Source organism: Lipophrys pholis (genome assembly GCF_963383615.2).
Source record: "Lipophrys pholis genome assembly, chromosome: 6".
NCBI lineage: Eukaryota > Metazoa > Chordata > Actinopteri > Blenniiformes > Blenniidae > Lipophrys > Lipophrys pholis.
The window spans coordinates 10,575,788-10,602,128 of NC_137629.1; positions in this window are offsets into that span (position 1 = coordinate 10,575,788).

Below are 26,341 nucleotides of genomic sequence, written 5' to 3' on the forward strand. Positions count from 1 at the left end.
ACAGGTGCATGGTCACTGATAGTAATGGGGTGAATCTGTGTGTCCAAGGTGTCTTTAATCACTGATTTACTCACCAGAAAGTAATCTAAGCGTGAATAGGATTGGTGCACTGCTGAGTAGAAGGTGTACTCTTTAAGAGTGGGATGAGAGGTGCGCCAGGCGTCGCAAAGACCATAGTCACTCATGTACTGCTGGACTATGTCTGTAGATTCCAGTGTCAGGTGTTTGCTGCTTTACTAACTCTGTCTACTTGTGGATTGAGGGCGATGTTGAGGTCTCCTCCCACTATCAGTGTTTTGTCAGAGTGTGTTGAGAGGGTGGTGAAGAAATTATGATAGAAGGAGGGGTCATCAACATTTGGGCCATAGATGTTTGCGATACACATCTCTATGTTCTGAAGAGAGATGTGAATAATTATAAATCTTCCCTCTGGGTCTGTGATTGTGTCTTTACAAGAGAATTGTATTTTATTGTTGATTAATATAGCTACGCCTCTCTGTTTGGAGTTATAACAAGCTGAATATGTGTGAGGGAATTGTGGTGAAATCAATTTGTGATGTCCTGTGGTAGGTGTGTGTGTCTCTTGTAACAAGACAATGCCTGCCTGTAGTTTGTTTAAATGTTCGAAAACTTTTTGTCTTTTTATTTGCGTGCCCATTCCCCGTACATTCCAGGTGACAAACCTGAGCGTGTTCCTAGCTACACTCATCTTCTAGGTGGGTTCTCTAATGCTGTGTGTGTGGGTGTGTGTGTGTGTGTGTGTGTGTGTGTGTGTGTGTGTGTGTGTGTGTGTGTGTGTGCGTGTGTGCGTGTACGGGTGTGTTTGTATGTGTGTCCGCATGTGTGTGTGTGTGTGCATGCGTGAGTGTGTGCGTGTATGTGTGTGCGCATATGTGTGTGCGACTATGTGCATGCGTTTGTGTGCGTGTGTGCATGCGTGCATCTTTGTATGTGTCTGTCCGCATGTGTGTGTGAGTGTGTGTGGATGCATATGTCTGTGCTTGAGTACTTAGGATCCCCAAGTCTGACTGGCTTTTCAAACATAGGAGTGTAGGTCTGCCAATATATGTGTGTGAAATCATAACTGTTGGATTGTGATGTCGTGGTTTTAATGTGGTGAAAACAGTGGAAATGTATTGTTATCAAAACAAGGGAGGGGGTGTGGAAATAGAAAAGTAAAGGGAGAAACCAAAAACAGAAAAAGAACCAATTCAAACCCATAGGTGACATTTAGTGGTGACGTAATGAGTGCTTTTTTTTTCTTCTTTTTTTTATATCCCAGTGCTTTTTCTTTTTTTCTTTTTATATCCCAGTGCTGACAGTGCAAGTCCATAATAATTATTACTACAGCAATATAGCAAACATCGTGTACATTAATGATGTAATATTAATTAGCTTCGCTTTAATATACGTTGTTCATGATGTTTACTGATGTTGCTGTTAAATACTTACCTGGACCTGAGTAAACCTGTGATGTGTGTGTGTTAGAGTGGTTATACTCAGCTTGTGAGGACCATCAGTAGAGCCAGGGAGTGACGGCGGAGTCTCGGAACAACTGGCCGTTGACATAGAGCCTGTCCACGGTGATGACGGCTCGGGATCCCTCAACGATTAACTTCCTTCTTACCGGAAAAAGCAGGCGGCGGCAGTCCAGGATCTCCTTCGGGAACTGGTCGTTGACGCTGAAGTCCGTCCCTCGTAGTTCCCTGCCGCGACTCTTCACCAACTCTTTCTGTTTGAAATGGTCAAACTTGGCAACGATGGGCCGCGGACGCTGGTTGTCCTGTCGTCTTGCTCCCAGGCGGTGGACGCGGGCGAAGGTGATTTTACTCACGGTGTCAGCGGGCAGCTTCAGGCTCACCTGCATGAAGTCCCGCAGCGATGTCTCGGCGTCCTCTTCCGCCCGCTCGGGCAGTCCTGCGAAGACGAGGTTGTCCTGCATGCTCCAACTCTGGAGATCGAGGATGGACTCCTTCATCTTCTTGCTCTCCTGCGTCAGCCCGGTCAGTCCTTTGTTCAGCGACTTCACCTCGTCCCGAAGTCCCATGTTCTCAGTGGTCAATTCCACCACTTGCTGCTGGTTGAACTCCAGCGAGTCCCGGAGAGCCTGAAACTCGCGGTGGAGCACCTCGACCAGAGCGAGCCGGGCATCGAAGCTGGACAGCTTGGTGTTGATGCTGTCCAGGATGTCCTTGAACTGTTTGGACGGCGAGGAACTCATGGGTGGTGAAGATTCAGGACGGCTCCTTTTAGAATATGTAGCTTGTGGCGTCTTCGGCATGACGAGACGGTCGTACCACTCGTCCAAGTAGGCTTGAAGATCTTCGATGGTTTCTTCTTCCAGCGTTGTGCGTGATCTTAATTTCCCTTTTGTTTTTTTGTTTTGTTTTGTTTTATCTTTCCGTCTGACGGAAAAGTTTGTACTACAAGCTGGGTGCCGCCATGTTGGATTGCACTCGATGACGTCACACTTGAATTACTCACTGCGCATGACGGACACGGGTAAATCTTCTTTACAATTACAATAGAAACTAAAGTAAATTAAAGTGAATACCAGATGGAATGGCTGGAGGCAGGAAATGAGCAAAAATACTTCTGTATTTTAGAACAAATAGAAACTAAATAAAACATTTACAAAATACAACAATAATAATTGCAGTAGCTGGCATTTAAACAAATATGAAAACCCCAGTCCTACTGAGCTCAGTGTTTTACTTTTGTCTTTTAGTCAGTCAAGTCAGAATCTTCTTGTGAGTTCAGAGTTCAGTTTCTTTCCTTTGCTTTGTGGTAGGGTGAGTTGTTACCACTTTAATGTTTTGAAACTGGAGAGAAAGATGATCTTCAGTCGATGAGTTGATTCAGTTGTGGGCACAGGCTCACCATCTCCATCCAGAGAGAATTCACGATCCGATCCAAAGGTTCTTTAATCAGCAACCAAAATAACCTAGCCTGCACAACAATAATGGTATTATTGCTTACAGCTAGATAAAGTCCATTTCCCTAAGTTTCTGAGAATAATAGCTATAGCTTACTTTGTATCTTCTTTCAAATATTACCATTGTAACAATAGTAATACAATGTCTTGCATGCATGTCTTTAACTCACATCATTTTCTGTTGTACATGAACGTCTTTTAATCTATATAACAAATTAATGAATTTCAATTCTTATCTCTGTAACTTATAAAACCATGAATTTATGATTAATATTTATAAATCAGTTAACTCATTGACTTTTTAACCATTTCTTAAGCTTGTTTGTAAATCAGAAAAAATTAAATACAATAAATTTATCCCATTATCAAAATACTTTTATCAGGAAAACCCTGTCTGGGATACCGGATTAGCTTTACATAGGAATTGTTGTAAGCTTTCACAAAATAAACCATCAAAATGTACATTTAGCATCCAAATTAACATCACATTCAACCATAAACAGTGCAAAAATAACAAAAAGTGTTCTGTTACATTGTTGTGAACTTCAATCTTGCTGGACACAACCACACAGTTACCACAAATAACATTTTCATTGCTTCTAAATTAAAAAAAAGTTCACTCGCGATTAGTGTTAGAATATTAATACTAGCACGAGGTCTGAACCCCCCTAAGATGAGGTTTCAACAGGAACACAGCACCACGGCCTCTCCAGCTCGTGCTCTCATCTGCAAGACGAACGATCCCCACCTCCATGCACGGCCCTTCTGACCGTCTCTCTCACCTGCTCTCCAGAGCGCAAAAGACCGGAAAGCTGGTGCATTACCGACTCCGCTACTCGGAAGGCGGGACTAATATCACTCCCAACAAACGAGAAGGTCATTATCACCCAACGTGACCATGAGAACAGGAAGACGAAATCAGAAACAGAGAACCACTGCTCCTCCCTTCAAACAAAATGTCTTTCAAAATAAAAGTTGCAACATCATTATCCAAAATAAAGTTAGAGAAATACGACTGTTTTCTCTACCGGGTTACAAGACCTTTTACCACTCTCTGTGGCTGTGAGCATCAGCATGAAGCATCGTTCCTTCACAAGTAGTGCTGTATTGGTCATGTACGCCGCTTTACATACACTGGTGGTTTTGTTGACTGGGTTAATTAAAATGTGGCACTCCGCGGTCTTCCGACAGACAACCGCGGAGCTGTGGCTGCCTGGAGCCCACATCTTTGGATGGCCTGTATGGACTGTAGTGAGCTGCGGCTCTGCATAATGACATGACATCTCTGCGTCGTTCACAACCCCGCCCACATTTTACCGCACTCTCTGACGTGGGACTGTGCAACAGAGTTGGTCTGGGTACCATACCGTCTGGCCCACCGCATTCAGGGATGTACTGCAGTGGGACCGAGGCTCAAGGAGCCGCAGCAGAAGGACCAAAGAGCTGCATGCGGCTCCGGAGCCGCAGGTTGCCGACCCTTGTTCAAGACATTCTGAGGGTCTCAACTGCTTCCTCTCTCAAGCCAAATGTGTCTCAGATATGTGAGAAGAAGTGCTGCCAAGTCTCTGGCAGCAAGGAGTAGGCAAGAGAAACCATGCTCAGATGAGCCGTTCGTGATCTTCATTCAATGTTCAGGACACTTCATGTTCAGAAAAAACTGTTCATGATCTTAATTCAATGTTCAGGACACTTCATGTTCAGAAGAAATCATTAAAAACGTTAATAATGACGTTTGAGGATTTTTTGTACAACTTTTTTTGTGGAATCCCGGATGCAGCCCAGCCTCACCCAGACTCTGCCTTCAGCGGCCCCCAGGTCAATTGAGTTTGAGATCCCTGCCATAGATTCTCTCTGGGGTTCAGGTCAGGTCAGTTTGCTGGCCAATCAAGCACAGTAACATCATAGTCATTGAAGCAGCTTTTGGTATCTTTGGCAGTGTGGGCAGGTGCCAAGTCCTGCTGGAAAATGAAATCAGCATCTCCATAAAGCTTGTCAGCAGAAGGAAGTATGAAGAGCTCTAAAGTTTCCTGCTAGATGGCTGCGTTGACTGTGGACTTCAGAAAACCCAGAGGAGCGACACCAGCAGATGACATGGCAGCCCAAATCATCACAGACTGCAGAAACTTCAGACTGGACTTCAAGCAACATGGATTCTGAGCCTCTCCACTCTTCTTCCAGACTCTGGGACCTTCATTTCCAAATGATATGCAAAATGTACTTTCATCGAAAAAAAGGACTTTGGACCACTGAGCAACAGTCCAGTTCTTTTCCTCCACAGCCCAGGTAAGACGCTTCTGACGTTGTCTCTTGTTCAGGAGTGGCTTGACACCAGGAATGCCACATTCTTATCCAATGTCTAGGATTGGTCTGTGCGTAGTGGCTCTTGATGCGCTGACTCCAGCTTCAGTCCACTCCTTGTGAAGCTCCTCCAAATTCTTCACTGCATTTTGCTTGACAATCCTCTCAAGGCTGGGGTCATCTCTTTTGCTGCTGCACCTTTTCCTAACTTACATTTTCTTTCCACTCAACTTTCTATGAACATGCTTGGATCCAGCACTCTGTGAACAACCAGCTTCTTTAGCAAGGACCTTTTGTGCCTTCATCTCCTTGTAGAGGGTGTCAATGACTGTCTTCTGGACATCTGTCCAGTCAGCAGTCTTCCCCATGATTGTGTAGCCTCCTGACCCAGACTGAGAGACCATTTAAAGGCTCAAGAAACCTTTGTAGGTGTTTTAAATAAATTAGCTGATAAGGGTGTGACACCATGACTTTCCAAAAAGACTTTCCACAAATTTTCTGAGACATTGAATTTTGGGTTTCCACTATCTGTAAGCCATAATAATCAACGTTTCAAGAAATAAAGGTTTGAAATATTTCACTCTGTGTCATGAGCTTATATCGTGTATGGGCCTGACTTTCTGAAATGAGTGACAAAAAATATTGAACATTTTCATATTCAAATTTTTTGAGATGTACCTGTACATAAGTAGTACAATACTCCCAAATTAGCCAATGCTGATTAATAGTGCTCAAGAGGTGGGAAATCGCTATATAAGTGAAATCCATTTAGCATTTACATCAATGTAAGAGCACACAAATATCATCTGAAAGCTCGTAAGAAAAGCTGGGAGATGAGGTTTTGCACATTTTTTATTCACAATCAAAATATTACAGTAAAAGGCATTAATTGATAATAGTCAGTCCTTATCCGGAGCAGAAGGCAGTGGCCCCATTTACACCATAACCGATACCACGACACCCAATACCGCTTTACGGCAGTGCGCGTGTTGTGTATTTTGACCTACTAGGGCTGCCATAGTTGAGAGGGACACAAGGCATTGTGGGTATTGTGTGTGTGTGTTGAGTTATCCCGCAGCGGGCCGCAGCTCCTCCGTGTATGTTCGATGTGGACATAAATAAAAGCTTAATCGACTGTCCGTATCCTTGTTATTTAGGGAGATACATGGAAGACATACTAGCGCGGTTTACAGCACGTCGCTGCAATGCACGGTAAATAGCGCACATCACGGCGGGCAATGAGGAGCGGTTAACTCCCCCGCCTCACACCCGGTGTTAAGCAGGACATAGAACTCAGTTTCTGAGATGAACACTTGTATTTATTTGCCAGTTAGTTTTTTGTACAGCTTCGTGGTAGACCCGCTCCATACCACACTCTCTCTCTCAGGCACAGTGGTAAAGCTAGTAGAGCGTCTGTTAAAGGGCCATGCACGCAATGTTTTCTAACAGTATAAGTGGCAGTGTCAAGTGGTCTCTCTTCTATCCTGATTCTTGGTCATGGCCTCTCCTCCATCCTGGTTCTAGGTCCTGGTCCCTCCTCCATCCTGATTCTTGGTCCTGGTCTCTCCTCCATCCTGGTTCTTGGTCCTGGTCTCTCCTCCATCCTGGTTCGTGGTCCTGGTTCCTCCTCCATCCTGGTTCTTGGTCCTGGTTCCTCCTCCATCCTGGTTCGTGTCCTGGTCTCTCTTCTATCCTGATTCTTGGTCATGGCCTCTCCTCCATCCTGGTTCTAGGTCCTGGTCCCTCCTCCATCCTGATTCTTGGTCCTGGTCTCTCCTCCATCCTGGTTCTTGGTCCTGGTCTCTCCTCCATCCTGGTTCTTGGTCCTGGTTCCTCCTCCATCCTGGTTCTTGGTCCTGGTTCCTCCTCCATCCTGGTTCTTGTCCTGGTCTCTCTTCTATCCTGATTCTTGGTCATGGCCTCTCCTCCATCCTGGTTCTAGGTCCTGGTCCCTCCTCCATCCTGGTTCTTGTCCTGGTCTCTTCTCCATCCTGGTTTTTGGTCCTGGTCTGTCCTCCATCCTGGTTCTTGTCCTGGTCTCTCCTCCATCCTGGTTCTTGGCTCTGCTGCCATCAGTGGTGGATTTTGCTCTGGGCGGTTGGGTACGGAGGTGCAGGTGTTCACCCAGGGTATAAAACAAGCCAGGTATGCGACTGGCTGCCATAGTCACTTTTGAGAAGAAGAAATTTACAATTATAGCATTTAACAAAGCATGATCAGTAAAGAAATAGTATATGAATACGGTGTAATTCTAAGAAGATTAACACTCGTGACCTGCACACTGTCACTGGATGGAGCCTACACACCACTGTCCAGAAACGTTAGTCTATGCTCCCCATGTGATTAGAGCACAAAGAATTGCAGAGGTTGTATAAAGATATACAGTGAAACATTTTAGCACTGTGGAATGAATTAAGACTAAATGTCACCCATATTAAAAAACTTGTGGGAGCCCAGGTGTACATTTTAGTTTAACTAAAATAACACATGCATGTTTCTGTCATTACCATTTAGAAGACTTTCAAAAAGTGTCTTTATGGTGGGGAGAGCATCCTTTCGGACACTCTGCGGTAAAGCCCCCTGCGGTTCTCCTGGCCAGGAGGAAGATAGGATGCCTCTCCAAAACTTCCCATTCACGCAGCTGAAAAAAGTTGACACAAAGTTGAGTACATAAATACAAGTTGAATTACTAGCATTGTAAGCAGTTTATGAACAGCAATGTTTAAAAATTATAACTGTTGTGCTTTTTAACTATGTTTTATAGTAAGATTCATACTATCACACACTTTGTACATGCCTTACCTTTGAATTCATGTGATAGGATTTCTATGATAGCAATTCTATCTTACTTGTTACGTAGATGTATTATTGTTGTTGTGAATACTGCTGTTTTTCAGCCATGAGTTTTCTCTGGTCCTTCTCGAACCCTCAAATCTGCGCCCCCCTGAGCCCCATGCATCCCACAGCCCCCCCATCCCCCTCACCCCCCCCCCCCCTTGCCCCTCAAATCTGCGCCCCACGGTAACAGCCCTCAACTCCTCTCACCGCCACCACTCCCGACGCCCCCACCTCAGCCCCCGCCCCCACCCCCACCCCCACACCCACACCCACACCCTCAAATCTGCAGCCACCCAGTTTCTGTAAGATACTAACCTATACTCACAGAAACATCAATATATGGTTACATATGGGACATATTCTATGGTAATCAAATCTTTTACTCCATCCTTATCCACTGCTTCACTTGCTCAAACAATATGAGCTCAGACCACAATGCGTTGTGCTCCGGTGTTCCTCCCGTCACTGTTGGGGGCGCTGTTGCAAATACGCTGTGAGAGGTCATATTTTGGAGCTTGAAAAATCATTTGAGTTGGAGTGCTTGTTGTTCTTTTTCTAGAACTTATACTCAGGGTTGGGGAGTAATGGACTACATGTAACGGCGTTACATAATTACGATCCAAAAAAAAGTAACTGTAATCCGTTACAGTACATAAAAAAATGTGTAATCTCGTTACAGGTATATTAGATAAAAGCTGGGACTACTGAGGGGGATTACAATAGAAAATCAGATTGCATTAGCGAGAAAGGCAGCTGACACATGCGCCGTCCACTGGCATTGTGACACTTGCCGACACTTTAGGGCAGACTGCAACAACAAACCCACATCTGAAACGACACGTTGCCATGGATATTGTCGGCAGCTGCTCTGGTCATGGCTGCTCCCGGAGAAAGAAACACATTTTCTGGCTGGAAACTCCGACATCATTTTGTTTTGAAGTCAGAGAAGGCTCTTAACCTCTCTGTACAATGCAAATTATGCCTCCCAACCGTGAAAGTGTTGTCAACGTCTATCCTGGAGAAACATCTACAGGTAGGAAACAACCAGCTCACCTTTACTGATACACACCTGGACTCTGTCAACTACTTTTATTAGCTCACTGACCTGTCAGTAACCTGCCAATACCATTACTTGTGTGCATGGTAGTAAGTCATTCTCAATCCGTTTAGAGGATCTCATGTTTTAGGTATTAAATGGGGAAAAATGCACCATAACTTATTTTTAAGTATTTTTATTGACTCAGCAGAGGGTGCAGTAGGTTGGTCAGTTATTATCAATCAGTGATTTATGCTGCCAGATACGACCTCTCAAACCTCTCAAACATTTATATTTAGTCCGGATAAAAAAACCAACAACATTAAAACCGACGAGAGAGAGAGAGAGAGAGAGAAAGAGAGAGAGAGAGAGAGAGAGAGAGAGTAATCTTATACCCAGCAATTTGTGTATGCGGTGTATAAGATTTGTCAATACACTGATCAGATTACACATTCTATTCTTTCTTGTCTTTATTTTTTATGTTTGCTGGTGAAGTAATACAAAAGTATCTAAAAGTAATCTGGTATGTTACTTTTTTATTTTAGTACTTAGAGTAAGTTACTGATTCCTTTTTTTTGACAGGTAACTTGTAATTGTAACGGATTACAGTTTTCAAGTAACCTTCCCAACCCTGTTCATTATACAGGGATTCATTTATTTAGCTAAAAACACATCAAAGTTTAGACTTTCAATAACATCTAAAGCAAAATCTTCACATGACTTTATATTATTTTTGAAGTATAATTTTTGGCTTTTTTTGCACATTTTCTTTAAAATCAAAATGTTTGAATCCCTCTGAACATTCTGTCTGTCTGTCTGTCCTCTCATTTTCTCTATTTCACCCCAACTGAAACAGTAGAAAGTCTCCACCTCTGACTTTGGTTCTGCAGGTTTCTTCCTGTTAAAGAGAGTCTTCCCTTTCCACTGTCTCCTCTACTTGCTCATGTGGAATTGTGTTTTTTTCTCTGTTTAAGTGTATTCTATTGTATTTGGACTAAAGAAGTAAAAATGCATTGAATTAAAATAGTGTTTTAACATATTTTGTGAAGTTACTGAAGTGAACAAAGCTTAATTATGCTTTCATTGAATCTGTATTTGAATTAGTGACCTGTGAAGGGTTAATGATGAAAGCAATGTTATTTGCTGTAAAAAATGTTAATTGTTGTAAAAAAAACACCAAAAACTACAGCCTCCAGAAGCTGCTGCCACTAAAAGATAAATAGAAGACATTTGGGGAAATTCTGCTGTACGCACAAATGAATTGATCTTTATCTCATGAGAGGACTGTGTCAGGCTGGATCACTGGTCCTGTGTGTGTGTGTGTGTGTGTGTGTGTGTGTGTGTGTGTGTGTGTGTGTGCACTGCCAGTAATGAAGAAACATGTTCCTCAGTGTAATCGTGTGTCTCACTGATGTGTTTTTAATAGTTTTTGGACACAAATGGAGCTCAGTGGCTCAGAGGAATAATATACATCAGGCTTTGGCGATGCACACAATCCTTGGCAGGAGAGTCTTGCTTTTTTTGGGCTGTTTATTGGATTTATTGAGAGATAACTATAGAATATTGTCTGCAGTTTTGGTCTGGTAACCAAACTGCTCAGACTGGAGGATTATTTGGTCTAAATGATTAAAAAGCTGAATGCCAATACAATCTGTATTTGATTCATTCTTAAGATATTTGTTTCAAAACCACCAATAGTGTCATTATTTGCTGGACCTAATCAAGTGAAAATACCTATTAGCTGGTTAACGCAGCTGCCAAACATAAATAGAAGATTGGCCAATGTGTTTCAGACTATTGACCCTACTTATCTCAAGATCTCAGATGCATTAGTATTATTGTGGAATCTCAATTCCAGATCTGGGCCTTTTTGCATGCAGTCTGCATTTAATTCATTTAATTTATTTATTTTCCAAACTTTCACATATACAACGATGATTTGGATTTGTGCATGAATTTTGCAAAAATATGAAAAAATGAATGAGGAGTAATTTGTGCATTCATATACCCTACAAGTCTGGTCCTAACCTAAACTCAAAAAGAAAATATCAAAAAAGACAATACATTTGGATCCGTTTCCCACTGAACATAACACACTGGGAGCCCCCACCCAGCCACCACTATAAAATTATTAAATCGGCACATATATGCAGGACTTCCAGGATTTTTCAGTTGTTGTGTACATCGTGGTTATTTAGCATTTAGTGAATAGTTGCCACTCTATGTAGCAGTGAGCATGAAGCATCGTTCCTCCACACATCTGCTGATTTGTAGCGACGATCGTCACTATCAACAAGTAATATTAGAATATTTCATCTGCCGTAAACCCTCCAGTTATTGTTCTCATACGCTGCTTTGCACACACTGGTGGTTTTGTTGACTGGATCTATTGAAATGTGGCGCTCCACAGCACTACGGTCTTCCAACCACGTTCAGACGCTGCTCTCAGTAGCAGGAGAGAAGATCCAGGGGAGATGGACGCTGCAGTTCAGATTAAGAAAGGTTCCATTGTGTGAAAGAGAACGGATCCTCCGGCCGCCGGGAGCTCACAGCTTCGGACGGCCACGGAGCTGCAGCTACTGTGAGGTGGGGCCACAACTTCTGTGTTCCACTATTCTTGCGGAGTGACGTTACATGCCTGCGTCATTGTGCGGCGTTCACAACCCTGCCTACATTTTACTGCAGTCTCTGGACCGCACAACACAGTTGGGTCTGGTTGCGCTTTGCCTTACTGTACCGTCCAGGCCCGCCCTGATCCCGAACGTACTGCAGTGGGACCGAGTCTCAAGGAGCCGCAGCAGAGGGACGAAAGAGCCACATGCGGCTCCGGAGCCGCATGCGGCTCCGGAGCCACGGGTTGCCGACTCCAAGGGACTCCAAGTGACTCCACTGCTCAACATGAACAATTGGACTAAACCTTTGATCCAAACTTGTATGAATCCTGTAAAGCATGGACAGGCAGTCACTTCTCATATAGGTTAATACAGTACATGGTAAAAGTATGTAACATACCAACAAACTGGACCTAGAAAAACAACATATACTCATAAGCAAGTACATTTCTGTCTGTCATCTCCATCACTTGCTTGCTCACTCCACTTTTTTACTTTCACTGTGCTCATGTGGATATTCAGAGATTCTCCCTTCATGATGTCATGTGATGAAATAACCACAATCTGAGAACAGATGTGGGCAGACAGAGACACAGACACAGCCTGCTCTCAGTAGAGCTCAGGAGATGGACTTTTAGACTGGCTGAAATTCAGAACCAAGGCTGGATTTGAAAACAATGTTGTTGCACCTCTGACACCAATATGAAATTGTGACACATGACACATGTTGTGTCCTGTTAATAGATCATGCATTGTCAAGTTTGCAACCATCGCACACATTCAGAAGATCACAAACATAGAACCTAAGTGGGGTTTCTACTATGAAAGTGAAAGTTGGTCCAGAGAACAACAGATTTCTATTAGACAAATTTAAAAATTTCTTGCAGCAATAGATCACTTACATGGGCTCCTGTGACCTCTTAGTGAAATGATATTTTTACCACATCATCAGAAAACAGCTGTTCACGTAGAGGAGTGATCGGTCAGTAATACTTTAAACTGTAGGAGCGGCTGTGACACCAGCAAAACAGTGTTCAGCAACATATGAAAGAAGATATTGAAAATCTTCTACTGTCAACATTCAAATATACATTACGAAGGTTCCTCTGAGTCACCCGCTCTAAATTAAACAGTGAAATCAGTGAAAAAATACGTATCACGCTACAGCAGGCAATTTTGTGTGTGTGTGTGTGTGTGTGTGTGTGTGTGTGTGTGTGTGTGTGTGTGTGTGTGTGTGTGTGTGTGTGTGTGGTGTGAAAACCCCCATTTTCAGTCGGGGGGTTTACGGCTCATATACATTTCAACAAACTGCAAACTGTCTTCTGTCCCTCAATAACGCTCCTGTCTAAATATCACTCTATCTCTCTGCTTTCTATTCATTTGTAGTTCAGTCCCCCTTATTAAATCTCTCTCAACCCCCCCCCCCCCCCCTGGTCCCTGCTGGCAGTGAGCTCTAATGAGAAAACACCAACAGAATAATTAGGTTAACGTGGATTTGCATGTCCCCCATCTCTCTCTCTCGCTCTCTCTCTCTTTTCTCTCGCTTTCTCTCTCTCTTCTCTCGCTCTCTTTTTCTCAAACAAACATTTGCAGAAAAGCCACACAGACACACACCATGTGAACAAACAGAGACAGACACACTGTAAATACGATTATTTCTGAAGGAGGGACAGTTCAAATCTGTTTGTGCATATACTGTACACACATTCATCTCCAAAAGCTGATACGCGTGCGTCCGTGTGTGTGTGTGTGTGTGTGTGTGTGTGTGTGTGTGTGTGCAGGCACACTCTTTCTGCCTCTCCAGGGACTAACAGATAGCACCCATTACTGTCAGGCTCATCTGGCTCTAATTGGCTGTGATAGGAGCCGTTGTCCCTGGAGGGAGGGGCCTCAGATTCAATTAAACCATCTGATTGGTCCCTTTAAATATTTAATGTCCGGGACTAAAAACAGCCAGATGAAACTCACTGTGACCGTTTTCGAATGAGTGTGTTTTTCTGCATGCATTGACAGTGTGAAGCTGATTCTCTGCGTGTGCGTGTGTGTACGTGTGTGTGTGTGTGTGTGTGTGTGTGTGTGTGTGTGTGTGTGTGTGTGTGTGTGTGTGTGTGTGTGTGTGTGTCAGCCAGCCTCAGTTAATCCGGTCGGCTCAAGGGAGAGTGACTGGAGCCATCAGAGGCTTTTCTCCTCATCCAGCCAGCACCACACACACACACACACACACACACACACACACACACACACACACACACACACACACACACACACACACACACACACACACACACACACACACACACACACACACAGTCGACCAGCTATCAGCAAAAGAGAGACAGAGAGAGAGCTTCACTCTCGATGCTACTCATTGAAATATCTCAATATGACAAGAAAAAATAATTAGTATAGGAGATCTACACTCAGGAAGAGGAGGAGGAAGAGAAGGAGGAGGAAGAGAAGGAGGGGGAGGAGGCAAAACAGAGATGGAAACAAAACGACAAACCATCTGGTTCTGCAATAGACGATCCTCACCTGATGGTCAATAGGATAAATACATGAAGACTGACAATGAGAGGAAAGAGAGTAGGACTAAAGGCCCCTTCATCCTCCATAAGAACAAGAAGAAAGTTCGGCAGTGTGGGGTCCTGCCGAACAAAATGACGTCATTTCCTTCTGCCAGCTCCCTCTGGCCAAAGAAATGTGTTTCGGCTGTGCCAACCGTTCTAGCCGAACTATGTAGGAGCTGCACTGCTGAAAGTTCTGCACTGCTGTGCGCATGTGTGTTCCAGTTCACTCATGACTATCAGTCATATTTTAATCATATTTAGCTCGTAACATCGCTACTGCGTGAGCCCCGCAGCTCGTTAAAATGTCAGAGTGCAGGCTTACTTGATGCACTTGAACGCATCACGAACTGCTGTCAGCTCCTGTAGTTAATATCGGACCAACTCTCTTTTATTACTGAAAAAGTTCAGAAAAATGTATTCCTGAAAGCACTGGAGTTGAGAAATAAACTGCAGTTGAAAAGTTAAAACACCGCTTCACAGCTGGCTTCTGCGAGGGGGCGTGGCCTGCGAGTTCGGCAGCTTCTTATTGGCGTATGAACAGTCCTGCAGAAAAAGCAATTTTTTCGGCAGCTGGCTGACGTCACTGCCGAATTCTCTTCTTGTTCTTATGGGTTCAAAAAGGACCGCTGATGTGAGGGAGACAGGATAAAAGTATCAGCTGAGACAGATGAATGGAGGGATGAATATCATCCTGTGATAATTCCTGGGTGGTTGATAAAACGTGCTGCTGTATGTTTGGAAACAATTGGATGCACTGTGATGATCCATTACGTTGAACTGTTCACATTCTTACAGACCTGTCACCGATAGTTCAACAGAAATGGAACAAGATTCATTCGGTGCTAAAGATTTCCCCCGCTGGCAGAGGTTTTGTGTGTGTGTATGTGTGTATGTGTGTGTGTTTGTTTGTGTGTGTGTGTGTGTGTGTGTGTGTGTGTGTGTGTGTGTGTGTGTGTGTGTGTGTGTGTGTGTGTGTGTGTGTGTGCTCCCTGTATTTCTCTTTTAATTTGTGAAATAATGACCAGTGAAAAAAGTAATGAGTAAGTGAAGTAATAACTGTAGAGCGAAAGTATTAATTAATTTGCTAAGACAAACATTTCATTTCAGAATTCATTGTTTCCATATTAACAACTTGAAAATCCAGTGGAATACAAAATGTATTTATGTATTAAGTTAAAAAACAAAAAAGAAAAATACAGTAAAACTTGTGACATAGCAACGCCCTAAAATCCAAGGGCAAGTGTCCCCTGGAAACAGGCATCCACTCTTGAGAGGACAATTCTTACAACCAGTTGATATTGAATGAAGAAACACACTTTAATTTAAAAGCACATAAGCGAACCAATACAGAGAAATGTATACAAAATAGATATAAAAGAAAATATATACATGATAAAGGTAAAAGCTATGTTGAAAATAAAGAATTTAAACAATAATATGTACAAATATTTACACCTTAAAACAAGATGAATACACAGTAAATCTGGAAAAGAAAAAAACCCATTAAATAGTAGTTTAATTGCATAACTATATATTACATATATATATAATACAAAGCAATATTGTACAAAGGTAAGCCTGAAAAGAAAAGAAACATGAAAAACAATGACCGGAAAAAGAAAAAGCAAAGAAGTGATACAAATCATTTGGACGACAAAGTGTCACAAATAACATAACATAGAAAAATCATCACATTAACATAATCCCAGATCTTATTTACAAAGCACTTTTTACGGTAACTTGAATTAAATGTAGTTAACCTAAAACAAACTGTCATCAGTCATACACCCTGACACCATGTTGCTCCACCGACCGTGGACTAAAGAAGTCTTCGTGTCCCTGGACCATCAATAGATTCAGTTTGGTGACTATTTCACAAACTGCCGTGACACCGGGTTGCTGCACCGCTGATGTCCTGGCCTGCTGTACACAGCTTTGGCACCTTTCATGTGTGTTTTCGACAATCTTTATTTTTTACAAGACGGCAGACATTGGAAAAACGGACTGTGAAGTCGGTAGTCTTTTGGCCATTTTATGTCGCTCTGCTTGAAATTTGCAAGGAAAACCTGACTCATCGGCTCAGTCCAGGGTGTGCGCTGTTATCAGGTCCTCTCGCCAGATGTTCTACCTGTACATGCATCTTAACAATCATTCATAATTCATTCGTCTTATAATGTAGAAAAAGTTCCAACATAAAACTATGAACTACAAAATGTGGGCGGGCCTTTATGTGTTTTGGTGTGTAAATATGATTGAAGTCCATTTACAGCTTACTTACTATAGAAAAGCCATTTTTAGGGTGATGGACCAAGATTCATGTCATCAACTCAATTCTTCTCAGGGAGAAAGTCCAAACAAGTTGAGAGAGCACATGAATGGCTTGTTCCATATTTGTGCTGGGTTTATTTCATGATCTGATCCTGTCGAGTTCAAATATCAAACATACCTGAATTTAATTGAAAGAAGCTTTTTCCATAATGTCCATAATGTAGATATTAGAAAAAATACATGGTGACCATTGACGCGTGAGCCATTTTCTTTTATTTGATGTCTTATCCTCATGTTCTTTCTTCTATTTTTTTGTTAATTGTCATTTATCAATCATAATCTTGCTGTTGCATCAGTGGAATTTCCTTATTTCGGGACGCAAACAGTCTCGGGCATTTATATAACACTTTCAACTGAAAATAGAACACTTCCAATGAATTTTTGGCATCCGTTTACATGACAACAGTGCTTGAGTCACAGCTTTTTGAAGAAAACGGCTCCCAAGGTGAAACTTTTCAAAAAATGCTTTGACTCCATCTCGTCCTGCACACCACAGCCATAGTAACAAGTTTTTCTGCTCATGCTCAGCAGATGGACAATAAGAACAAGGTTCCTTCCCGGGTGTCATGACTCCCAGTCCATGTTCTCCTGGAACTTGGTAGTTTTATAGTTGACAGCTTGGTCTGGCGTACACAGCAGTGAGGAAAATGAACAAGCTTCATGCTTCATTAATCTAAAGCTGTGGCACTCAGACTTTCCTTTGAGGCTCCCAGGTTACCTCTGAGAAAAGTAGTGGATCCCCTCGCCAATCTCTTTTGCTAAAACATTAACGTGAAGCTAAATGTTGACACACTCTGATCACAAACCAAATGTCAATGATCCTTAACCATTTTATTGTACTGTATTTCAAAGTCCTTGTAAAGCACATGGAACAGCCTGAAAACCACTTAATACCACTGTAATCAATGTAACAATTCAACTTGGTCATCTGTCCATATGAATATTGTGTACTCCTATTGTAAATGTTTATAGTGTTTTGTTCTCTGCCTGCATGTGTGTGTGGTTTCATTACAAAAACAAACAACATTGCCAACTAGTGGCCTGGCTTGCTAACTACATTTTTATCTGTGTTTTATGCCATTTCTGTGTAAACAGACATTCTTAAAATGTTGCCAAGTAAATGCAAGACTTTACTGAAACAAAAAGGCAAAAACGTTGAAACGTTGTAGAAATAGACTGTTAAGCACTGAGTTAACTTGGTTTTTAACAATGAGGCTTTTTTTTTTTTTTTCTTAACCATATAATATTGTTCTGGTCTATCCAAGTCTAAATTCAAGCTCTTTGTTAGCTGTTGAACATGTGCTTAATTTTGTTATAAGGCAGGTTCACAAATAGGGCTTTTCCACCGTAAAGAACCTGGAGCTAGTTCAGGGCCAGGGCCAGGGCCAGGGCCAGGGCCAGGGCCAGGGCCAGGGCCAGGGCCAGGGCCAGGGCCAGGGCCAGGGCCAGGGCCAGGCCCAGGGCCAGGCCCAGGGCCAGGCCCAGGGCCAGGCCCAGGGCCAGGCCCAGGGCCAGGCCCAGGGCCAGTTCCTAAATGAGCACCGCCAAAGAACCGGTTATTTTCATATTGTCAACGGAGCCAAGTGAGAGCCACGTCACTGTGTCATTCCAAAACGTCATAAGTCACTGATTTCACTTATGTAGCGTGCACGCATGAACGAGGAGACAGACTGTAACATTGGTTTAGTCCGGGTCGCTCCATCTCGTCTGACCTGAACCTCAGATGCACCAAAGAGCGAGAAAACGTTACGTCTCCTCGTATCTCTATTGTTGTTTTTTCACGTCCGTCTTGCTTTAGTCCGGAGCCCCGGAGTGGACACAGAGAAAAAAAAGAAGAAATAATAATGGGTGAATGAGCTTGGGGCTTATTTTTCAACATTTCAGCATTACATTGTGAATTTCTGATTCATTCACTTTATTTCTGGACGTGTCTGAATCAAATGCTTCAACACCGGAGAAGAATGGAGGTGTATAAGGATAGAACACAGCTCTACAGCCGTTTATAATGACAACCTACGTAAACACCCGCTGATCAACAACGAAAGTTTTCTTTCACATGAAGTGCCATTAAAAGCCACACTTTATGGCAAAAAAAATCCAAGCTTTCATTTACAGTAGTATGTAGTTAGTTTTGTAGTTGCTGATGAACCAAAAGTATCACTGTATTATAAAGAAGCTCCTGTGCAGAAGAGAATAATAGTGAGGCGTCTCATAGCAGAGCGCAATGCAGCGCGCATGCAGACCTCAGCCTGCGTCATAACGCCATACAAGATCTGGAGTTACAAGCGCAGGAGCTCTGCAGCACAACAGTTCGAGAACCACGTACGGCTCCACAATCGCGGATTAGATTATCTCATTCCCTCACATTATTAATTTGAGGGAGCGACTTATTATATAGTTTCTACGCATTTCTTTTCTCTCTGTAACCACGCCGAGGCTCTGTGTTCGCTGTAGATTTCAGAATGTTGGTTCTGCTGATGACGTGTCAGACCCCAGTCTGGCCCAGCAACGATGTGGGGCCACTTAGCACCTGTTTACACCCTGATAGGCTGGGGCTTTGGCGGTGGAAAGACAAAGAACTGGTGCTAAGTCTGGCCCTGGCCCCAAACTACCACCTGGTTCTTTCTGGCGGAAAAGCCTCCAAACAGAAGCTTGGGAATAATTGCTTCTAATCTGATCACAGCATGTAAAAATAGAGCTTTTCAGATGAAGTGGAGAAAGAAAAACGTCTTTATTACCATTGTGTTTGGAACAAATGGAAGACAGAGAGCACCGTATGCAAAGATGTATCAGTGTCAAATCAAGTCTGACACCCAATTTTTCTTTACAGAAATTACAATATTAAATATTATTTCTATTGTCATTTAGTTCAAGAGATTTTTAAGTGATGTTTTTTTTTCGTTACATTGGCTGGAAGAGAAAATATTTCAGACATGATAAAGCCTGATAAATTCGACTGTGTGTGATGTTGTCTTGTTTGTTATGCCCCACAGAGAGAGGAAACATATTTAAGGACACGGGAGACAAAGGGATGTTTTTTTTACACACAATTTATTCTAAACCTTCAGTTCATTGTTCCTCTTCTTGATTTCAACAAAGAAAGAGTACGTAGGCGGCATACCCGTGAAACCCATCTGTCCCAACAAAACCCCAGGGAAACAGGAAAAGTACAAACTTAGAGATGGGTGTGATAGCCCAGCCAAACAAACCAACAGGTGCGGCAATGGTTCAACCCTGTACAGGGCCGCCGAGCCAGTAACGACACCAGGCTAATGCTCGGTTTACACAACAGAATTTATAAATTGTCATCAGATTTCCCAAACCTAAGAGATCACACACACGGCAATAAATAATCACAGGTTTAACAGTTTCGGTCGTACAGTGTGTGGTGTGCAGCCACTCGGCAACATCAACACACATCACACACCAAACGATTTCACTCGCGAACATCCCCAGATCAGACGGGAAATCGTGCAAAACCTCTCGAGATCAAACGTAATTCCAATGTCAACAAACATGGCGGACGAAGAGGATGCAATGGCGATCGTTTGTGGTGTGTTTTTATCCGAAAAAACATGTTTTAAAAATAAGAGGCGTTGGTCAAAGGAGTGGAGACAACGGGAGCATGGTTGTCGGTCCGGTCCGACATTTCCTTGCCACTACGTCACCTCGCTTCCTGATTGGCTACGTGTCACAGTCAACATCCTCGTGCTCGTTTTCCCCTCGGGGGACACCACACACGATGAGAACTTGGGCCAAAACAATCCAACATGTGGAATATCCCCGATTTGAAGTTGGAGCGGTCCCGACATCCTTCTGAGCAGACGAGAGCAGTCTGAACAGACAACAACACACGGCAGAAATATCTGATGAGATCATCTTATGATGATCTGAGCGTCCTTAAGATTGTCGGAAGGGGAGAATCGGGGCCAAAATTGGCCTAATTATCCTGCCATGTGAACCAGGCATAAGGCAAAAAAAACCCAGACGAGACCCAGATCGAAATAAAAAGTGAAAACAGGAGGGCCAGTCCAGCCATGCCAAAGAACTACTGATGCCTCATTTATTTATTTATTTACAAAATGTGACAATTTATATAATTCAGTTTTGTTGATATTGAAGTCGGTTTTGTAAAAGGGGAATCCCCAAAAGCACAATGCTTATGGACGGGACCCACAGTTTAAATACACATACAACCAAAATACAGAAACAACAACATGTAGAATCACAAAACGAAAACAGAAATTGCAAAAAATTTACAGAAATGTGACAGAAATAATTTGGTGTCATCAGCAAAGATTAATTTGTGGAGAATAAGTGATGAATTCACGAAGTCATTTACATATAATATAAAGATAAGTGGTCCCAATATGGAGCTCAGTGGAACTCTGCATGTAATAATTTTACTTATGGATTTGCTGTTATTTACTTGCACATATTGCTCCCTTTCAAATGAGTCACTTCTGAACTGAGCACAGTCCCATCCAAGTAGCCACTAAGTCTATTGGACACAACTCTCTCAGGTACTTTCGAAAATGTTGGTAAAATGGATATAGGTTTATATTTTTGTAAGTTGTTTTTATCACCAACCTTATGAATTGGTATAATTTTTGCAATCTTAGTCATTTTAGGTACCACTCCATGGAGCAGAGAGCTATTTATACAATAGACAAGCAAATCTACAATTTCATGTATAATAAATTTGACAATTTTAATACATACATCATCCACACCAGCAGTATGGGAACTGTTCATGTTCATGACAAATTTGATAACCTCAGATTTATCAGTAGGTGTAAGAAAAAAATCAGTTTAAATAGTTACCTTTGAGGTAATGTTGGTATGTGGTTCCCCCTTGTGGAGTTTTGTTTTTCGAAAGCGTTTCACCAATAGAATTGAAGTAATTGTTAAAACTGTTGGCTCCCCATCATTGGGATAGTAGTTGTCATTTAGTTTGATTTTGGTGTCAGGAAGGACAGTATAATTTTTACCCTGGCTGAGCACATTATTTAATACTTTCTAGCATTTCTTTTGATCACCACGAGAAGCCTTAATAAGATCGTGTCGTAGTTCTTCTTTCTTGATCATATCACATCAGTTAGTTTATTTTTACATTTGGTATATTTTCTTTATTTCCATCAGTTGGACTTTTGATGTAGCATTTGTAGAGCTTATTTTTCTTATTGATTGACTTCAGTATGCCCTTCGTGGGCCAATCGTTACGCTCGTTTGTATCAGTTTTGATATTCTTTTGTGGTATTGTAGTGTCAGTGCTGTCAGCCATTTAATTGATAAAAGCATTATAGGCTTCTTCCGGAGTTATACAGCTATAGATGGAATCCCAAATTTTGTGCCTAAGGTTTTCAGATAATCTATTTAAGTATTTTTCTGTTAATACTTTTACTTTCCTTTTAGGGGTAAGAAGATCGATGAAGCGAACAATAGGAAAGTGGTCAGAAATATCTGACAGTATTACACCTGAATCAAAGCAAGCATTTTGAATATTTATGATGATACTGTCCATGATAGATTTAGAAGTTTATGTCTCTCAGAAAGCCTACCGGGAAGTCCCAACAAGTGACTTGGAACAGCTAACAGCTGGAGCGCGCATGGAGACAGGGTGCGTCCTGGGAAGCGGAGATGAAAGTGAATGAGTGAAACTCGTGAGCACGAAGCCCAGCATATTTATGGGTGGGGGCAGGGGGTAACACGCCCACCCAGAGTCACTGAAGAAGTAGGAATAGGGCTTGAAAAAACCCCATACAAGACACATTACACTTCTTCGGTGCAATGGCACAAGCAACTAAAGGCCAGACAGTGTGTCTCCAACCACATTGTCTTTACCCTGGATGTGCCTGATGACAATATCAAATTCCTGTAAGCGCAAAAACCAACCAGTAAGCTAAGGGTCTCGTTGCGCATGCGATTCAGAAAAAAACCCAAAACAAAACATAGGACGCCTCACAAAGTACCGTGCAGCAAGCACGGGGTCCCTGAAAAGAAGCGACTCCACGTTATCACAAGCCATCAAACCCACAAAAAAACAAGTTCATGCCCGTGGAGACCAACTCATGTAACACAAACAGTCCTTGAGTCAACGCCACAGCAACACCATCCTCACGAGGTGGTGCTGAATTGGACAGCTCCTGTCTTCTTTCGACAAAGTGACGTGAGGCTCGGCGCATCTGTCACCAGTTACAGCAATCTCCTCGGATTGACAGTTGTTGCTCAATTCCTGTCTGAATAGTGGGAAGCCATTCACATCAAGTGTGGTCACTCCATGTTTCCCACTGCTCCTCCTAGTGACAGCAGGCTTACATCGAGACTTCTTGCGTCTTGTCGCTGCGCATGCAACGGCACAAGACATAACAACCTTCGGATAAATCCATGCAATCTCTTCAGGACGTTTACAAACAGGAACAGGTGTAACCAGCACCCTGCCTCCTGCCAAATCCTTCCCCATTATCACCGATGCACGCATCACACGCACCAACCACTGCATCTCCAGACCACAGATCCGACTGGATCACAATCTTGTGCAGGGGAACACCAATGTCCTGCATAGTAAAGTCATGCACGGGAACGTGTGAACCAACAGCTGTGGCATGACTCATTGGCAAAACACCCTCAACAATGAAAGATTGAGAAGCTGCAGTATCACGCAAGATTGTCACAGGGACCTTGACACCTGCTCCGGACAGAGACACAAACCCATCCATCACAAAAGGCTTGAAAGCAGCATGAACACCGCGTTTTTGAGACTCAGGTGAATGACTAACATGATTCACAGTGTAGATTAAAGTAGTAGTGTTCTTTTTCTCCAGAACCAGAAAAGAAGAGATGACATGCCCCTTACAGTAGTGGGATGTGACTTCTTCTTTACCTTGAGTGTCCGGTGCACTAGACCTGGTGTCAACGCCGGACTGAGAGCCAGCACCTGCTTCAATGGGCCCAGACATCTGTAATTTCCTCATCACTACCAGTAGCCCGGTCAAGGCACCTGAAACCAAAAGGACGCTCCACAAATACCGACATGTGCGTCAACACATATCCATCGGCCAGCACTGCAGCTCCAGAGACGTCGGCCACTTTACTCTCATTCAGATACATTGTGACTTTATCAGGGAGGCAATTTTTGAAATCCTCCATCAACACCACCTGTTTAAGCTTGTTAAACTAGGCAACCTTCTGAGATGCGCACCATCTGTCAAAGAGAACTTTTTCTTTCACGAATTCGGCATGTGAATGGCTGTATTGTTTCTTTGATTAACGAAACTTCTGCCGATAAACCTCAGGGACAAGTTCATAAGAACGAAGTATAGCAGCTTTAGCAAAATCAAAATCAAGGCTATCCTCAGCTGACAAAGACGCATACGCCTTTCCAAGAAGTGAACATTGTAACAATAATGTCCACGCTTCCCGAGGCCATTTGAGTGACACCGTCACTCTCTCAAAAAGAATAAAATATTTGTCCATATCACCTTCATTGAATTGCGGAACTAGACAAATATTTCTACTCATATCAAACTGCAGATTTTTTAGCTGCTGCTGCTGCGCAGCCAGCTCCAATTCACGCAGGTGAATTTGAGCCTCCAGCTCAACTTTTGTTTCCTCCAAAACCATCTGCTGGAGCTCAGACTCCTGTTCAACTTTTATTTTTTCCAACATTGTCCGCTGGATTTCTACTTCCAACTCCTTCAAACGGACAGATTTCTCCACACCAGGGGACAAATGAGGACTTGAATTGCCATAGAAGGAAAAAATCCCTGCTCAATCAACGTTGCAAGCACCTTGGATTTAACAGCCTCCTTACTGTATTTCAAAACAGGTGCTCCATAACGACCGGCCAATTCAATTAGGTCATCTTTCGAGCGCCTGTTAACCACTTCAGAAGTGATATACAAATAACAGCTGTTTTTGATGTTTTTTCTCTCTCAGATTTCTGATGAATTTGTATGATATTGTCTCAGTGATACAAAATATTATCTTTTGTTCCTGAACAGATGCTGTCGTTTTAAGTTGAGCATTGTGATTTCGACTGAGAAACAATCAAATGAGATCAGTGTACATTATGCACACAACACCACTGCTCAGTTTCTTTCTTTTTCTTGAAGATGGCAACTTTATAATTCCTGTGTAGATTTATTGTACGAGTGGACTCACCTTTACCCATCTTCACAGTGTTGAGAAATGGCAACGCAAACGACCATTATTAGACCAATCATGCAAAAAATGCAATAACTTGACTGACGCAGCTCTTCAAAACCATGTAACAGGGTGCATAAGAGATGTAGGACATGTACTCACATTGTATTGAAGTAGGCTTGACCCTCCACAGTAGTTATCATTCTTCATTTGCCCCCTCAGGAGAATAATTTTCTGCCCTTGCTTTAGGTATTGTATGTGGCCTCCATCAGCTCTAAGGAAGATTTAGTGACTCTCTGGCTGCTAAATATCCTGCAGCATTTCCCCACTGATCTCTAACTTTGCCTGCAGCTTGGAGCTGTGTATGAAGTGTATCCAGGGTTTACTGGAGCGTATTCGCTCACAACAGCTGTCTGCTGTGTGGCGAGAGCTTGAAACTGAACACATGTTAAGATGCAGGCCACAGAAAAGTAAGTTGCGAGAAGAACCAACATCTGGTCAGTTTAACCTTCTCAATCAGACTCTTCCTTTACACTTCAAATCAACTGAAGAACAAACATGTATCTTTATTATTCATATCTTCAAGCACTTATGTTCTTGTTTTTACCAATACCATAAAAACTAATATTTCCTAAACTTATATACAGTATATATAGCAGGTGAGCAGATGGACTGAAATGTTTCTTTATGCAGATTATTTAGTTTCTCCTCCAAAGCTTTGTCAGTCCTATGAATATAGGAGATGGCGCCCTCTTTCAGATTCCTGGGAGTCCACATCTCAGTGGAGCTGAGCTGGTCTGTAAACACTGAAGCAGTGATGGCGAAGGCCCAGCAGAGGTTGCACTTCCTGAGGGTCCGCAGGAAGAACAAACTGGAGCAGAAACTGCTGGTAACCTTCTACCGAGCAACCATTGAATGCATACTCATGTACTGTATTACAGCTTGGTACGCTGGAACCTCGACTGTGGACAAGAAGGCTCTGCAGAGGGTCATAAAAACTGCTGAGAAAATCATTGGCTACCCTCTGCCCTCGATAGAGGAGATCGCCAGCTCGAGATCCCTGAGAAGGACTAAAGGCGTGACATAAGCAGTGAGTGATTTGAGTGTGACGTCATCGAGTGCAAACCAACATTGCGGCACCCAGCTTGTAATACAAACTTTTCCGTCCGATGGGAAGAAAAACAAATCAAAATAAAGAAACAAAAGGGAGATTAAGCTCACCAACAACGCTGGAAGAAGACACAATAGAAGATCTTCAAGTCTACTTGGACGAGTGCTACGACCGCCTCGTAATGTCCAAGACTTCGCAGACCTCGTCATCCAAAGAAGCCGCCCAGAGCCGTCTTCACCCAAGGCTTCATCGCCGTCCAAACAGTTTGAAGAGATCCTAGACAGCATTAACATCAAACTGTCCAGCTTCGATGCCCGGCTAGCTCTGGTCAAGGTGCTCCACCGCAAGCTTCAGGCTTCAGACACTGAGAATCAACAGACATAGTCCAGCAGTACATTACTATTAGTGACCATGCACCTGTCACTATGACAGTCACTAATAGAACAATCACCCTCCTATCAGACAATGGAG